The sequence below is a fragment of the Monomorium pharaonis genome, chromosome 4 (genome assembly GCF_013373865.1).
Source record: "Monomorium pharaonis isolate MP-MQ-018 chromosome 4, ASM1337386v2, whole genome shotgun sequence".
In the NCBI taxonomy this organism is placed as follows: Eukaryota; Metazoa; Arthropoda; class Insecta; order Hymenoptera; family Formicidae; genus Monomorium; species Monomorium pharaonis.
In genome coordinates, this window is record NC_050470.1 from 31,671,523 (window position 1) to 31,690,467 (window position 18,945).

General features: G+C 29.7%; 1 long non-coding RNA gene across 1 annotated transcript in view; it reads right to left on the reverse strand.

The window, feature by feature from the left end:
- Positions 1-238: 238 nt before the first annotated feature.
- The window catches only part of LOC118645294, a 37,073-nt gene continuing 18,366 nt past the window's right edge, over positions 239-18,945 (reverse strand). The window contains exon 3 of the long non-coding RNA XR_004963049.1: positions 239-2,604. This is a non-coding gene — a long non-coding RNA (uncharacterized LOC118645294). The remainder of the gene's footprint in view (positions 2,605-18,945) is intronic.

Genomic DNA, 18,945 nt, shown 5'->3' on the forward strand with positions numbered 1-18,945 from the left:
TTTGACATTACGAGAATCAGAAAAAGAATTCAACCATTATATTAATAGTAGCTAACGTTGTGCGCCCTTCCTCCCTCCCTCTCTCTCTCTCTCTCTCTCTCTCTCTCTCTCTCTCTCTCTCTCTCTCTCTCTCTCTCTCTCTCTCTCTCTCTCTCTCTCTCTCCCCCTCCCTCTCTCCCTGTCTGCGCGCGCGCGCGCGCGCGTGTGTGTGTGTGTGTGTGTAATAATTTTCTTTCCATTTTCGCTCGCACGTGTTCAGTATTTACTTATACCGACTACTTTCTCTTATTTTCTTTTCGTCATCGTATATCTTTTTAATTATTTAACTTATTTTCATAAAAGTATAAGAAAAACAAGATTTATTGATCATTTTAAACAAAATTTTGAATCAAAAGAGCAATACGCAATTGAAATAGCGAATGATGAAGAGTTGCATTAAAGTAAAAAAATATCATTATTTCCATATTTTACAATTGCCTATTAAAGACAGATGTAAAAACTATTTAAATGCTTCGATACACACGAATTCATATAAATGAAGTCGTTCTCCAGCCAGATTAGTCAACATTTCACTTTAGACGAATCAAAGCTCTAAGAAGAATAGAGGTATGTTATGATTCTCTAATCTGGCTTACGTGTATTTGGTTTATGTAAGAGTAGGAGTGTCTGCAATTCTCCACATGATGCCCGTACCCGCATGCATGCGTTTCACAAAGTTACAATCCACGATTTCTGTAGATGTATGTATATTCTCTCTAGAATGCAGTCATATAGATGTCGATTAAATTTTATTACATGTATGCCTCTGAAAAAGACAATATTTTACATACAACAAATAGTATCTAAATCTACAGTAATATATATATAATATAACAATTACGATTTAAACGAATTGAAACGTTGCAGATTTTATTTTACTACCTCTATAAAATCATATCGAATTATATTATCACACAAGATATATCATAAATTTCGTAGAAATTAAATTAAGTGTTATATATCCTGTTCTGATTGTTTTTAGTTCGTATTCGTCCTCGTATTATTTTTAATACGAGGACTAAATATATAGTTTTTATGCTGCATTACATCATTGATCATCTTATGTGCAATTGCATAGGTGTACAAATAAGTTTCCGCCTTTTGACAAAAGTTGGCGTCACCAGTAAGTTATGGTTAAAATTGTCAAATGTAAAACGCATTATCGTAAGGTTGGACATCTGTCAACAACCTTGAAATACTAGTAAATTTTTATCAGTTAATATATTTTTTTGTATGCGAAAATGTCGAGTTTTGAGCCGAATAATAAGCGTTATTTGCGGGAACTTTTGATTTACTTCTTCAATTTGAAGAAATCTGCAGCTGAGGCGCATCGATTGCTTGTAGAAGCATATGGTGAAGCTGCCTTAAGTGAGAGAAGTTATCGTGAGTGGTTTCAAAAGTTTAAGAACGTAAATTTGAGACATCAAAGACAAAGAATGTAAGGAGGGAAGGCCGAAAGTGTACGAAGACGCAGAATTGGAAACATTATTGGATCAAGATTCGTGCTAAACGCAAGAAGAACTTGCACTTACATTAGGGGTGACTCAACAAGCAATTTCATATCGGTTGAAATCATAAATGCCCAATTTTTTATAAAAAACGGCGGAAACTTATTTGTACACCTAATATACAATATATTGTATATATAATGTATAATATATAATATATAATATATTATAAATACAAATATACATAGTGTCTACAAAATCTATCCCTACCTATACATATACTTCAAAAATGATTCAAAATTATAAAAAATCGCGAAATACGTATTTGATTATTGCGAGAGGCTACTTTTTTAATAGGGACGAATTAGACGATAAAGTATAGTCTCTTAAAATGATCGAACATGTATTTCGTGGTTTTAATTTTAAACTGTTTGCAAAGTATAAGAATAAGGATAGACTTTATATTGTAGACACTATGTATATTTGTACTTATAAATATATTGTATATATTCTGTGTATGTGTGTGTATGTAGTTACATCTTCTCATGATAAAATAACATTTCTCCAATACACATTGTAGATATCATGAAATCAAACACGCCTTCGGCAATGAAGCAAACCGACAAATTGCTATCTTTTACGATCTGATATAGATTAGAAATCAAAATACATTGATAGGTTAAAATCATGTGGTCACACTTAATTAGTGTCAGGTCCTATTGTTGCTAAAAAAATTAAATTCTGATAATAAGTAAAATTTAATTTAAATTATTTTAAATTTTAATTTTACTTTTATTTCAAATCTTAATTTTATATCTAATTTCAGTTAAAATGTGATTTTCATCTTAATTGCAATTTTAATTTCAAATGTAACTCTAATATTATTCTATTCTTAAATTTTTTGAAATAAATTATAATAATAAATTAAAGCGTGTGGTACACTTAGACCGATTTGAATGACTGTAGCGTTACAACGTAGTTCTAGCTTTTTCGCTTCTCACCACGTTGGCTCGGTCGGTTGCCGTCTCTCAACCGCGCGCGCCTCACGCTCGTCTTCCTTCCTTCCTTCCTTCCCGGATAGAACCGCTACTCTCTGCCGCGTAATTGGCTGGAATATCTAATGGATTCGGTTAACCCCTTCACCGGGCTGGCGGTTGCACGACGGCGCCAGGATTGAGCAGATAAAGTCCGAGTCTCGTTCGTTCGCCCCACGTGTGATACGATCGCGATAACACGGCATGCACTATAGAGTTTAGACTAAAGGAATTCAACGATAAATTTAGATTCCATGTTAATAGGGAAGCAGCAGCAGTACCGAAATTCCCTCGAGACGAAAGTAATACGAAACGTTTCTCTCTCTCTCTCTCTCTCTCGAGAGAGAGAGAGAGAGAGAGAGAGAGAGAGAGAGAGAGTGAGGAGGGGAGGGGTCTACCGCAAAAATGAAAATATCGTGAAAGTGTTAATGTCTTACTATTAATAGTAAATCACATTGGCAACATAAGGTACTATTATAATACATTATTAAAAAATTATAAAAATAATTAAATATACATCATGTTAACCAATGTATATTATTATTTCGAGACTTTGTGTAAATCTCGGAAAACAAATCTCACATATAATACGTATGTTTTATATGTACATACAAGATAATATGTTTATATAATATATATTATATATACTTGAGTTTATTGTATCTAGTGCAATTCAGTAAAAAATATAAACTTTGAATGTATACGTAAAATTTATCTACATGTCATAAGTTTCTTTCAAGACACCCCTTTTCAAATCCCGTGTCGTAATTAATCTAATTGAAACAGAATATTATCAATTATATAGATTAATGCCACTAACAAAGATTAGAAATAGCTTGTATTAAATGTACATACATTGAAAACATTTCTTTCAAGAACGAGAAATAATGTGTTACGAGTAATTAACGAATAATTAAGGCGAATTATTATTACTGATAATATCTTACTGATAATTTTTTTATACTTTAATGATTTAATAATGACGTTATTTATATAATTTATCATTTGCATAATAAACTAATAATTTCAAAACATTAAATTACTTATTGTCTTTCACAAACACAATTCTTATAAATGTTACAATGTCTAATTTTTGTAACTATTTTTTTATGAAATCATATAGATATATATATATATATATAATTGTTAAAGTTATTAATAATAGAGTTTATTATATTCGTAGTAATATTAAAATTTGTTTTACTAGGCAAAATAACTAATATATATAGTGATATATCGTGAAACATCCTTGTTTTATTTCGTGCAAATGCGACCACGGTACTTTTCATGCGGTGTCATTCGTCCTCTCTCTACTTATTCCCACTCGTTTTTCTTACTCGTTACTATGAGCCCTGGATCGTAGCCGTAGAAATTGCTTCGGTCTAAAACCTGGTCATGTATACGCTACAGGTCGGCGATAAAATCTCTATCAAACGAATCGAAACGTATAAACACAATACATTGTCGTGTGACTATAGAAAAGAGCTGCCAATGCGAATTTAAATGGGGTTTACTGAATTTAAATTTAATTGAGAACCGTGAATATAAAAGAAAGTCATTTGTTGAATAAGTACAGAAGAATGGTTTGTGCCGAAACTGCTTCACAGCCAAGAAATTTTATTGTACTGATAATCCAAGATTCTAAAATCCAAAGACGTTACACTATTATCATTTTTGTTCGTTCCATTATCTAGTATTATAAAATCCTAATAAGATAAACTTGCCGATTAAAAAAAAACATAAATAAAAAAAACAAAAATTTTTGTTACTTTGCAGTAGCACGTTAAGTAACACAACGTGTATCACAAAACTGAAGCTAGACCAGACAAATGAATACAAATAAACACGAATAAACAACTTATTTCAATTAGTACAAAGAATTCCACTGTACTAATAAATTGCATTTATTAAATCATGTGATCGTAATTAACGATATTTTCGAGTCTTCGGCTCATGTATCCATTTAATTCCCGCACTTATTGGGAATAGACGACTCACTGCACTTGTTACACAATATATTATTTTTTTCAGAAAAGTAATAATTTTAGAAATTTTAACAAAAAATTAATACTAATAATTTTGATCTATTTTTCTTTCTAATGTATATTCCAAAAATGAAAATTGCAAGAGGAAATAATATTTATTTTCAATCACGATTATAAATTCTGTATAAAAAAATACTCCATATTTTAGAATAATTGTAAAAATTAAAAAAAAACAGAAAATAAAAGAAAACTTATAACATTTAAATTTTGAAAATGTCTATTTAAAAATTGAAATTTGGGAACTATTATACAATCTAACAATTTCCACTGGCAATTTCTAGTACGCGTTTGATACGCAACGTTGCCAAGCATGCAAGGTGCCGAAAAGCCTCTGGAAACTTCGAAAGACGTAGAACCTCCGAACTTCGTCACGACGTTTAAGTTTATAGCGACAATGAAGAGTGTTTCGCAGGAAACTGCGCGCACTTCAACGCCAATATGGTGAGGCAAGTTTACCACTTCAGAAATTGCCAAGGTGCGAGTGTTTGCATAACGATCTTCTTACGTCGAAGCGGAATAACTGACTTTTACGATGATAGATAGTAATACATGTTTCTTTTTCTTTCAAAAATTAATTTCCCCAAAAAATAAATTGCAAGATATTCTTAAAAAGAATAATTTTAATAAAGGCCATGCAATTTTAACTTATACCTTTAATTGTTATTCTATTGCTTTAAGAAAATAGATTTTATAAAATAATAAATGTTTTTAAATCTCTAAACTCTTATCATCTCTTCGATTAAATTTCTAAGCACAAAGTGATTTCACAAGCCTTAATTCTGCATCGCAACTATCGCCGCACGAAATAAAGTAAATGTTTAACCTTTCCATCACTCAAAGAACTAATATTGACAGATGATAAACGATGAAAAATCCTATATAAAAATATGCAAATAGATTTATTAGTATAGAAAAGAATAATGTAAAGTGAGAAAATCGGTAAAAGGTATCAAAAAATTTCAATAATCTTTAAGACAATTAAAATATATGTGATCCATATGTAGAAAATTAAAAACATTTACGAAACAAAATTTAAAATATGTTGAAATCTACTCTCTTCCAGTTTGTAACACCTCAAATCATTGTAAACATTGTATTATTAAATAATACTTGATATTCTCATTTGCTAATCTCAAGAATCGTCAAAGGAAATAACAAATAAATTTGTTTAAAAAAACATATGCGTCTTTAAAAAAACATTTCGCCTTTTTCATTTCAGTTTAAAATACCCTAGTGTCATTGCGCAAGATTATTATTTGAAGTTTCAAGATAGAAACAGCGTTGTCAATATGAAACGGAACGCAAACAGTACGGTGAACACAAATACACTCACGACGTTCACGATGTATGCTGCAACGTCCAATTAATACTTTGTTGATCTGTAATTGGAGCATCGTGATTAGACTACTGCGTTGGTCGATGTAGCTTAGCCCCGGGCAATGGGAAACACCGTTCCCGCGGTATATGCAGATGCCCTCGTCGACCCGCCTATCGTAACAACCTACATGCAGGCAACTCATCCGAGACAAACTGCAATTCCTCGTACTACTTACGTCCTACAAGATACAACTTCGAGTGGGCCAAGCGAAGGAAGAAGGAGGTAAAGCTCCTGCTTTGCATGAGGATATTTCACAGTGATTAATGATCACGTAACGATGCTGCTACTTTTTATGGCATGTTTCTTTTCGTTGCATACTCTCTAAATAATCTAAACCACGTAGACTTAAAAATTTGGCTCAAAAATAGATGCAAAACGGGAAGCCTTTCTCAAAGTTTGTCCTACGAAAAAATAAGTCCTCTCCGAGGACTTGGTTCGTGGCAAAAGAGAGATGAACGCGGAAGCGTGTCGTATTTCGTGTCGTTATTGTTAACATGCCGCGCATAACGTATGAGCGAGTCAACAAGTGGTAATATATTTCACGAATATATTCTTAACGTAAGCATTATTTATGCTCCACCTAGAACAACATGCATAAAAGACCTCAGGAAAAGAGATGAGACTCGCACTAAAGACGACGATGCCTTTATGCAAAGAGTTCAGAGCTTCCGGCAAATTTGATTGGTAACCAAGGAGCATTATGACAACTGGAAAAAAGACCATCGATTAATTCCAATAGGAAACTAAACGCAATTGCAGCCCTCTAAATGCCGATCGCAAAGAAATCTACGAGAAAAAGCTTACTTCCATTCACGATGGAACCGAAGAAAATGGTCACAATAAAATAACTCACCACGAAAAGAGAAATTCAATGGAACGTGCGTGAAATAGTGTTGAGAAATATGCGATAAATTTACGACATTTTTTGTTGCCTCGATGCCGTTATATAGAATGCACCGGTGTTATATGTCTCCCGAAATATCCCACAACCGCTGTCATGGGTTGACACATAGCGAATATGACAGTTTTAATTGGATGCTGTTTTGTGAATGTGGGTTACTCGCTTATGCTTTCAACATACAACAATATGAATCATGTAACTTACACATAAATATTAATTGCGCAAAAATATATGAATAGTAGATTAAAGGTGCATAGTCGCTTTTCTTCTTGTCCGCAGGCATATCTTTTTCCGAAATTATTTCTTGAAATTTCACAATTTCGGAATGCATAATTTGTATTTTCACAATCGTAATTTGGCACTCCTCACATATAAGTGACACAATCACTCAAAGAAGGTGGTCCTGTTACGAAAGGTTCTGTTGTTGACAATTCGACAATCAGTGTTGTTGATAATTTTTGCTTTTATCGCCTATTGACTTCCTGGAATCGCAGGCTTATAAAAAATATTGAAATGTTTTACCCGAAGATAAAATATCCTCCCAGTTATCGAGATAGCTTAGCGTAGTCGTGTAAACCCCAAGTATTTGCATAAACGGACAACATGCGACCTAGGAAGTATGTTAACCATCTCACGCGGCTTGCCGTTGCGATATCGCTTTTGCGCATAATAACGTAAAAATAGAATGGTGGGAAGACGTCAGATGTTCTTTGTCGCCAATTATTTTATTTAATCCGACTCATTCTGCAAAACAGACCCGCTAGTTGTATTAAATCAAAGCCTTAAATACCAGAAATTTATATATATAATTGCATCCTTATTATTGCAATATATACTTTCTACAAAAGAAAAATGAAAAATAGCTTTTATTATAAACAAACGATTGTATTGAATGGAAATATATTTTATATCGTAACTATCCTTAAACGCAAATCAATATTCAAACAGAATAGAATTTGCGATAAGGATCTAAACAATTATTGCAAAATAATTATAAATTTAGTGATTTCAACATTATGATCATGTCCTAATCGAGTATTTGATTGAAAATATAATATTAATTTCATTACAAATTTCAATGTTTCACTTAATTACTGTAAAATTAATTTGTCCAATGAGTGCATCATCGAAACATTAAAATATAGCGAATTGATGAGATTGTAATCATTATCGTGAAAATGTGTTTCATCTATTTCCGAAGCTTAACTAGCATAAATTATTCCACTCATAGATTAATCATCGATTTGCACACTGAGTATGGAAACAATTAATATTATTGGCTTTCACATTTCGATTTATAGATAAGTATTACGAAAATTACATACAGATTTATATCACTTACGTAAAGTCACTCATCAAATTATTTCCTCAATCATTACGCATATGACATTTGCGCGCGTGGCCGATTATTATTTAAATTAAGAAGATCTTTATATTATAATTTTGATAAAAAGAGCAACAATTAGGCCACTATTGAGAACTGAACAAGCATGTGATTCTGTATTAATCAACTTTCTGTAAAATCAACACTAGTATATAGCGTTACAATACATCTTTATATTGATTAAAAAATGTTATTTCTTTCTAAATAACAAACAATATATAAATAACTAAATACGATTGATTAAATAAGATGAGAAATCTTACAAATTATATCTCTAATTGATAATCAGCGTATCTAGGAAATTTTCACATTTAACATCTGACATGGTATTTGGCATTTCGTATTCCGATGAGTAGTGTAATAGACACATGGAGCAATTCGGGCCACTACCTGCTGACTCGAATCTTGCCACGCAAATGACAACACAGTGCGTGACGGTCTTATTACATGACAGCGCGCAGTGTACATTATCAAACTACAAATCCATTCGCCAGTCAGTCTCAAGTCTCGTCGCGTGGATTAATAGTACGACGAGTCTTGCATACGTCTACACTGTGTATGGTATTATATTATAAAACAAGTGTCAAGAACACAACAAACTGTACACCAAGACCTATTATTGTCATTAGAAATATATTTAATGTATAAAAAAATTAATGTACAAAAAAACGAAATACAGAAACTATTAAATTTTTTTTCTATTTTATATTTTATAACTTATGTTGAATTTTACAACAGAATTATATCGTATTTTACGTATTTATATTTGTATCTTAATGTATAGTATACTTTGTATACCTATATGCATAATTTTGATTCTTCAACTTTTTTATATTATACATAACGTCACGTAATATAAAAATACGAAATTGCAAATATAAAGTTATGAATAGAATTTTATCCTAAATTTTGATATAAATTATGATTAAGTGGATTAAAAAATGTGTACTTACATATACGATTGTCTCTTAAGAATCAATTGTCGGACTGTGGAGAGATAAAATTCAGGCTCAGAATAAAGTTTATATAAAATTTTCAATTGAATTGCCACTGCAAAATTGAAACTTAACGAATATCAAGCTAACTCTTAAACTCTAATTTAGTAAACCTCAAATTTATGTCTAAGACAATTGAATTCTTTAGCAGAAATAATTATTTGAATAATAAAATTACAACTTTATTCTTTCGATATCAAATTCTTATTATTTCACTTGTCGATATTAAATATGACTTTAAGAATTCACCGATATCGACAAGTAGTAAGAATTAATGCTGAAATTCACATTTCATCGTTTAAGAACAGTCGTATTACTTTTACAGAAAGCGAAAAAAGGAAACTTGCTGTACTTTGTCAAATAATAAATTATCAGCAAAGTTATTTTTCATTTATTTTTTTAACTTTCTGCACCTATCTCTCGTGAAGCCTTTCCGCTTAATACCAATAAATTTCATAGGGTAATTAATATTTAATTGTTACAAATATAAATAGATTTTTTTAAACTCAAATGTTTATTATTTTATCAAAAAGTATTAGTACCAAGTTTTAAATAAAGAAGAAAAAAGAATGTGGGAGACAAAAATAAATCAATTGAAAAACACTTGAAATAGAGATGTGTATGAAATAAAATGGAAATGCAATATTTTAGATTTCTAGGATTTCTGAAATCATTCTTTATATGATACTGCTTTACTGCCAATACTTTTCCTTCATGAATGGATAATAGTTAACTAAATTTGCATGCGGGTTACAAAGCATAAGGGTTTGCAATTAGCTCCTCTGCCAAGCGCAACTAATCCAAAATACAGGATCAATATACCGACGATCACATTATTGGTATTAAAGGCTGAGTCTTCATTGCTGACAAGACAGGTTTATTCGTAACGCAACGATAATCCCCAGCTCCGGTTGTCAGTATGGATATCACCAATATTGTACATTATAGAAGACGGCCGGGATGTCGATACAGGGAACGATACCAAGGAAACATCAGTGTAGAACGAGGCGTGTGGTAAAATCAATAATCCAATACAGATGTCAGCAATCTGCTTCCGGTTGACAAGTTCGTGAAAGCCTTTTCTTCATTATATGTGCCCCATTAATACATCTCAGAGAATATTTTCGGATTTTCAGTAAATTGTTTTACATAATTTATATGTTTGTCGTAAACAATTTATATAAAGCCAAACCAATTTCATATATCGTTTTGACTGAGTTACTTAATCACGAAAATAGAAAGAGATCAAAGTAAAGACATTAAGTTTCACAAAAGTAGATAACAATCGTGTGATATATACGTATATACACAACACAATAAATACAATATTTTTCTACTTAGACAAATTGTTCAAAATTTATTAGCAATAATCAAACAAATGCGTGTCGCGAAATAACGTGCATGCGAGTGCTGAAATTATTAAATATGCTGAAAAAGTCGTGCTGAAATGTTTTTCTCCACGATTCACGCCACTCCCGTGAATTTGGCCATATTAAAAAATCCAAAAGTTTCTTTAGAGTTCTAGTATCCTGTCAAATAGTTCTAGAATTTTCCATAATAATTTTCAAGAGTTCCGTTGATTAAATATTAAAAATTAAATTTGAAAATATAGTGCGCTAAGTTCACGCATAGCACTGAATCGTAAAAATCAATTAGTTCTTAGAAATTCTACCTTGTTTTACAATAGTTGTACAATTCCTGATAGATCATATCAATAGTTCTACCGAATTAATTAAAATAAAAATAATTTAAAAATATAAGGTGCTAAATTTCCGTAGCAGTTCAAGTTTCAAAAAAATTAATGTTTTATGTATTTTCTTATAATTCTCAAAAAGTTGTATAACTCCTGAAAATTTCAACGCATTTTGCAAAGAGTTCCGTCAATTAATAATTTTTAATTAATTATTTAATCCGCTGGCGTACCATTTACGATTGATTATAGAGTGTGCTGAGAGTTTCTATTACTTTTTCGACAGTTCCCGACAGTTCTTGCACAGTTCCAACTATTTTGAAGAATTTTGCAAAGAGTTCCGTCGATTAATAATTTTTAATTAATTATTTAAGCCAACTTTGCAAAATGCCTCAAAGTTGGAACTGTGCAAGAACTGTCGGGAACCGTAGAAAAAGTGATAGAAACTCTTAACATACCCTATTAATCGTAAATGATACTCCAACGGTCGGATTAAATAATTAATTAAAAATTAATAATCGACCGAACTCTTTGTAAAATGCTTCGAGATAGTCGGAATTATGCGAGAACTGTCGGGAACTGTCGAAAAAGTGATAGAAACTCTCAGCACATCCTATCAATCGGAAATAATGCGCCAGCGGTCGCCTTAAAAAATTAATTAAAAATGATTAATCGGCAAAACTCTTTCAACGCAAAATGCGTTGAAATTGTCAGAAACTATAAAACTCTTTGAGAACTATAGGAAAATACGATAAAAATTAATTTTTTTTTTAATTTGAAGTTCCACGGAAATTTAGCACCTTATATTTTTAAATTATTTTTATTTTTATTAATTCGGTAGAACTATTGATATAAACTGTTAGGAACTGTAGAACTATTGTTAATATAAAACAAGCTGGAACTTTTAAGAAATAATTGATTTTTACGATTCGGTGCGTTGCGTGAACTTAGCGCGCCATATTTTCAAATTCCTTTTTTTATATTTAATTAACGGAACTCTTGAAAATTCGTACAGAGAACTCTAGAACCTTTCGAAAAGATACTAGAACTTTGAAGAAACTTTTGGATTTTTTGAATATGGTGTGCCAAGTTCACGGGAGTATTCACGCCGTCTATTAAAAGACAAGAGCTATACAATTATATTAAAATGCTGAAATCGGCGACTTTACTCACAAAAAATTGACGCAAAAGGGAACACTTTCGACGCACATGTAACAAAGCTATTATTGTAACACATACTTAAATTAATATTGTAATTATTAATTACAATCTGACAATTAGACATTTGGAAACGTGTCAACTTTTTATTTTTACGAAAAATTTCAAATATTATATATTAATAAGTACACGATAAGCTTAATAATCGAAAAATATGCTAAGTAATTGAATGTTATGGAATTTATAAATATAATAATAATAAATAAATCAAAAAATTTAATGACAAATAGGTAATTATTGATCAATTTAATATATTAATATTTTTTTAATTTTTTATGATAAAATATAATATAAAACAAAGCTTTTTCATACTCAAGTATCTTATTATAACTGGTATGATTGTGTGTGTAAAGTATTGCGATAAATCAATACTTTGTAATAAAACTAAGAATCAAAATCTTATATGGAATATAAAAAAATAAAAAAAAATAGTAATAATTTATTATATATGTAAAATTTGAAAAAAATTAGTCAATTTTTTACTTCATGTGACATAGTTGTTATCGATTGTTCTCGCTCAAAGGTGTTGAAATGTTTCCGAATGACGAGAATGCGTGAGTGCGGTTTATTCAGTCTCGGTACACATATACGTGTCACAGCAATCGCTGGATATTCACGCAATACCACAAGCGCCAAATCAATCTGCTGTAACTCAATCACGAAATTTGAGGCAGCAGTGTCGTATCTACATGCCAACTCCGATCGGTAGATACCAGCGTAATTTTCATCATCAACTTTGTTTAACTATGTGTACATCAATAATTATTATTGATTTAAAAAATAGAGAGCAAAAAGAAAATTAGAATCAAATAAAATTTATATTTTCATAAATTAATAAAATAAAATAATTAATACAGTTTCTTGATTTTAGAAATTTTATTACAGTAAATTTGTTGCATTGAGCTGCATACGCTGATATGTATTCATTCAAAAAATAAATTCAATTCTTCTATCCGATTCTCTTTTATTTCTCTAAAAGTATTTTCCTCGCAATTAATATTAATACATTTGTATTAATGTCGTTAAACTATTAACTTCTACAAATGTTTACTATAGTTTTATGATTTAATAGCAACAAGATTATAAAGTCGTCTTAAAATTCCAATATGAGAAACAGTCTCTTATAGTCAATATAAAAAATAACTAACTATAAAATAGAAAACATCATCAAAATAAATGCCACTATGCAAACAACACGAAAACATCAGTGTTAAAATTCGTTGTAAAGCATTCGTTGTAATGCTGCTTTTACCAGGCAAAGACAAGCTATTACAGAGAAAACGTGACTTGAAATTTCTAGGAAAAATCAACTTTTCATCGGCGGTCGTGAAGTAATAGCATCATATTGAATCCTATCAAGACAGTGGATACTTTGGGATGCAGCGGCTGCGACCCAGATTAATCCTATCCTCGTATTCAAACGAAGTACCAAAAGGTACTCGAACAAATCTTGCTTCTCTTTGGCACAAAAAATGGAATTTTCCAGTTGTTCACTAATTCGGAAAAATGGTACTGCATTTCAGATTAAATTGATGTCAAACGATCTATTTAAAATTGTATTCTTATTTTTTCCTTTTCTTATCTACTTTTTCTTCTTGTTCGATCTAATATTCTCTGTTATAAAATAGTATATACATATTAACATAATACGTTAACGTATTAAATTTTATGCAATAAATAAAGATTATCATACACCTTTTTTTCATTTTGTTATGTATTATACGGATACGTTAATATATATCTATAACAGAGAACATTATAAAGTTTATAGACCATTAAATGGAAAAAGAAAAAATAAATAAATAAGAGAAAAAAAGAAAGTAGTTTTAAAAGGATACCTATATATACATCTTTATATAAACAACTATAAGATATGATATAAATTGATTTGAAAATACAATTTTTATCTCTTACTGTAGCTCTCTAATAAATGATATCGGTTGTTCAGAACAATGAAATAATAAACTTTCAGTACCTCTACTGAGGAATAAATTACAGAACTAATGTTGGCGGCGAATCCGTAGGGCCCATTTAATTCCATTACACGGCACTTAGAATCGTAACGTTTGGAATGTTTCGTACAAACTTTCACGATTTGAACCTTTATACAGAACGCTATCACACCAATTCGAAACGCTTGTCCAAATACGCGAAACTCGATTATAATAGATTTTGTTAATGAAAATTTTACATAGGAACAAATATACCATTTTAGTATCATTTATACATATATTTACACAAAATACAATTTACCAAAAAAATATTTTTGTTTCTCTATCTTAAAGTCGCCAGATTTAAATTTTTCTTTGAGTTCGTCATAATAAATATAACCAAAATGTATAAAGTTCTTTTATTAACAAGAACTTTGTACATTTATTAAAATAATTTATTAAAATAATATACTCAATATATGTATATTATTTATTAAAATAATAATCGATATATATTATTTATTAAAATAATATATTCGAATCGAGAGATCGACATTGACAGTTTAATCTTTTCTTTTTTACCAAAATTATCAATATTTGAAACAGCACAATGATAATTATTTTGAAAAAGTCGAATATTAATATTTCTTTTATATTCGCGGCAATAAATTATCAGTTAATTTAAATCCTAAAATCTAAGCAGATAGTTTATTCAAATATAATAATCGCACATATAACGAATTGTTTCTAATAAATAACCAATTACACTCGTATAAATATATACAAATAAATTAATTTCCCCATTAGCCGTTATATTCTCATTGATGTTCATTAATTTGTGTCAATTTGATCTGTATGTATAAGTATCTGTACTGTTTTAATACTAACTTATTAATTTATAGATTTGCATATTGAAAAAGCAATTAATTGCAGAAAGAATAGATAATTATTTACATTTAGTTTTTCATTGCGATGGAATATCACACAAATATATAATTCGATTGAAGGAGAACATTATTATTTAGGACGGAAATATCACAAGTATAATGCAAAAATATATGTATAAAAATGTTAATTTTTTCAATTCTAAAGAATACAAATAAGATAATAAAAATAATGTATATCACCATATAGTAAATTAGTAAAATTATTATTATAAACACAGACTATAAACTTTTTACACGATATATGTATATATGAATTAAATGTGCTATATTGCATATGCATACACACATAGTGTATGTATATGTAAGTATATATAAAATATATATAATACATAAAATATTATACATACTTTATATGTACTTACTTAACAAAACAGTTGGAAGTAGATCTATGCCATTCAAGTTAAAATAAACTGATGTGTTATAAAAAATAACTAAACGCATGTTATTTTGTTGAAAAGGTAAAATGTCAGGAATTACTTTACATATTTGTAGATGTAATAAACAAAAAAAAAAACAAAAACAAAAAAACACAACATTTATAATACATCAACAAGAATGAGTTTATGCAATCCTGAAAGAAAATATTGTTTTTTTAACATGGATTTTTTTAAATATACTTAGAATTGACAGTAATAAGATTTCAATCTATGTAGAATACAAACATAAAGTCATTAAGAATTTTTATTACAATTAAATTATCTATGATATCTCATACGCAAAATTAACATACAACTAAATTATCGGATTACATTTTTTACATAGATATATAAAAAGAAAGTGACATGAATTATTCACCATGTATCCCATTTATAATCGTGCATATTAACTAACGCAATATCACGATCGATCCTTTCTTCGGCGCCAGTGATGCAAATATATATTGTCTTCCACTGAATATGAAACACGAAACTCGCGAAGGCACGTTGAGGCTCGCCTTGGCGAATATTTGGCAAGTGAATGCATTGTCTAGAGTTAGTTCCTCATATAATGCGACTAGATGATAGTTAAACTTTGAATAGTATGTTGGTATCGACATAGTTTAACCTAAAGAATGCATCCTAAAGTTCTTCATAGACCGTACGTAACGCATCTATTCTCTTACAACGCAAGTTAAGAAAATAAATTCAAAGTAATAAAAATTATTTATATCAAAAAAGTAACAATCTTATATAATTAAAAAAATATTATATATACAAATTATAATTTACGACAAAAATAATAATAATTACATTTTAATGTAACGCTAAAGAAAGATCTATAAATCTACAAAATAAAAATCAATAGATGTATCTTACAAGATACATTGCGTAAGTATAATATGTGAGCGATATTATAAGTTTTGACGATGATCATCGATGACGATCCGAGATACCCATTGTCACGCGTATACATCTGTGTTGTGCGTGATCGTGTTTGCTCATCCCCGTTCGAAAGCAACGATGCGCGGTGTAGATTCGCTCTCGACGAGCGGATATCCACACATTCCGACGCGAGCTTGTCTCGAGACCACTTGACTTTTGTAAGATTAATATTACTAAATAATAAATTTGCCTACAAATAAGTTATGTTTGACATACAATCAAGAAAAGAGAATCTTGATTACAGTTAATGCATTACAAACTTTCCCATAATCTATTTCACACTTCTCCACATTTTACTTTAGAAAAGGTAAAGTGTTCCCCTACACATACGCGCGCGCGCACATTTTTATCATAAATATCTTTCAACTCTTTCAAGTAAGCTACCACAAGTGATGAAATTGCAATGCGTTTATAAATAATAATGCAAAACAAAAAGCTAATTTAATAATACAATTTTCTGAAAAAAAGTATATACTACAATAGAAAATTATTAATAAAAAATATTGATTTTTAATGCAGATATAGATATCATAGGCAAAAAAGATAATGGATGTCGGTTTTTTACACCTCTATGTCACTCTATAGTGTAATACTGTGACATACTGTGACAAATTTGTATAAAAAAAAAACTCAATATCAAATAATGCGTCTACATATAAGGTAAATAAATTACAAGAAAAAAATTGAAGAAACAAAGCAAGATGTAAGACGAAAAATATCAATTATACTCATCGGAATCCATCAATTTTTGCCAATAAAAGTTACAAAACTTGATAATTATCATTGACTTGTTACTGTATACATTTATTAGTCAATAAAGATTATGCGATATAATCCCTTGTAATGCTTTAATCACACTATTCATATAATCATCAAACTAATTCTCAAAAATCTGTACAACGTATCATCCTAAAATGCTTTCTACATAGTACAAAGCTACCTCGAATAACCAATGTAATTTTTGTAATTTTTGACAAACACTATATATTTTTCCTTTACCTTGATGATATTTATATCAATATAAAAAATTTAGAAAATGCGAGAATCGATTAAAGAAATAAAAATAACGTTATCAAAATCAAGAAATATACATACAATATGATCTCTACATCTTAAAACAAATAAGATATCATGCACTTTTTATAAATTACAAACCTTAAAATTTAATTCGAGAGAGAGAGAGAGAGAGAGAGAGAGAGAGAGAGAGAAAGAGAGAGAGAAAATATAAAAATCAGGATTAACAATTATCACCGTTATCATTAAACGTATTAGTATTCATATGTTAAGAGTTGGAATTTAAGTAAATTTGTTTGTTATCTCAATGAAAAAATTGAAAAATCACAGATTATTGCCCAGTTTCAGAAAAGCAAAGTTTAATGTTGGAAAACCAGACTGAGATAAAGTAGCTGAAAGCAACGCAATACATTTCTCCGGAGTACTTTGTATGAATAAGAAAGATTTCAAAAATCGGAAATACTTTTTCTTTTACATTACATATTTCATTAAAATATTAGAATAATATTAAGATAAGAAATATTAAAATTAAAATATTAAGACGTAGAAATAAAATAATAACACATTTAAAAACATTTACTTTCTTAACAATTAAGTTTTTCTTTTTCTAATGTAAGAAGTCTGATTATTAAATGTACATGTGAGAGAGAGAGAGAGAGAGAGAGAGAGAGAGAGAGAGAGAGAAAGAGAGAGAGAGAGAATTATGTACATGTATGTATATATATAAAATGACAATAATATTTAAATTATCTCTTCATAGAGTTGCATTAAGACACTAAACCCACAATTATTAAACAAACGTTTAGGAAAATTGCAAATGCTTCGCCAATCATACTAAATTATATGTAAATCCATAATACGAAGTCGAGGCTCAGTATATTTTGAAACGTTAATACCGTTAATTCCACAATGACTGGTATTTCCGTGCACGCCTTTGAAATGTTCACGGCTACCTATGAAGTCGATATTCAAATTTTGCAAATGAAACAGTACAGCGAGCAGGTAGCTCGTCGACGCTTCGACAGATGTCGTTTTATTGAAACAACGTGTGTAAAAGGGCATAGTATCCTGGTGAAAATAGGCGGTTTATGAAAATATTCCATACGTGAAACTATGTATGAAAGCGGGCAATTATAGCACTTAATGTCACTAATTAACATTGGCTCATCTATTCCTCTGACGTTATTATGTGATTTATAAATATTCGTACAAATAGTACAAATTGTTTCTAGAAATCATTATTTTCTTTACAAATAGAAAAACGGGTAATACTATTTTTAATCTCTAATAATAAAAATAAATTAATTACAAGTGTTTCGAGACAATGTACATACAAATATTTTAAATTATTGACGATTATTGTTAAAATGACTGATAAGGATTAAGTACAGTCGAAACTCTTAATTAACGAACTTGAATGCTTAGTATTAATAAAACTCATATTTCATTAATCGAAAATTTTTTGGACCTTGTTTTAATCTGACTTTCCTATTATATATGTATAAAAAATTACGAGCGAGTCATATATTGTTATACTTATAATTCCAGATAACAATAACT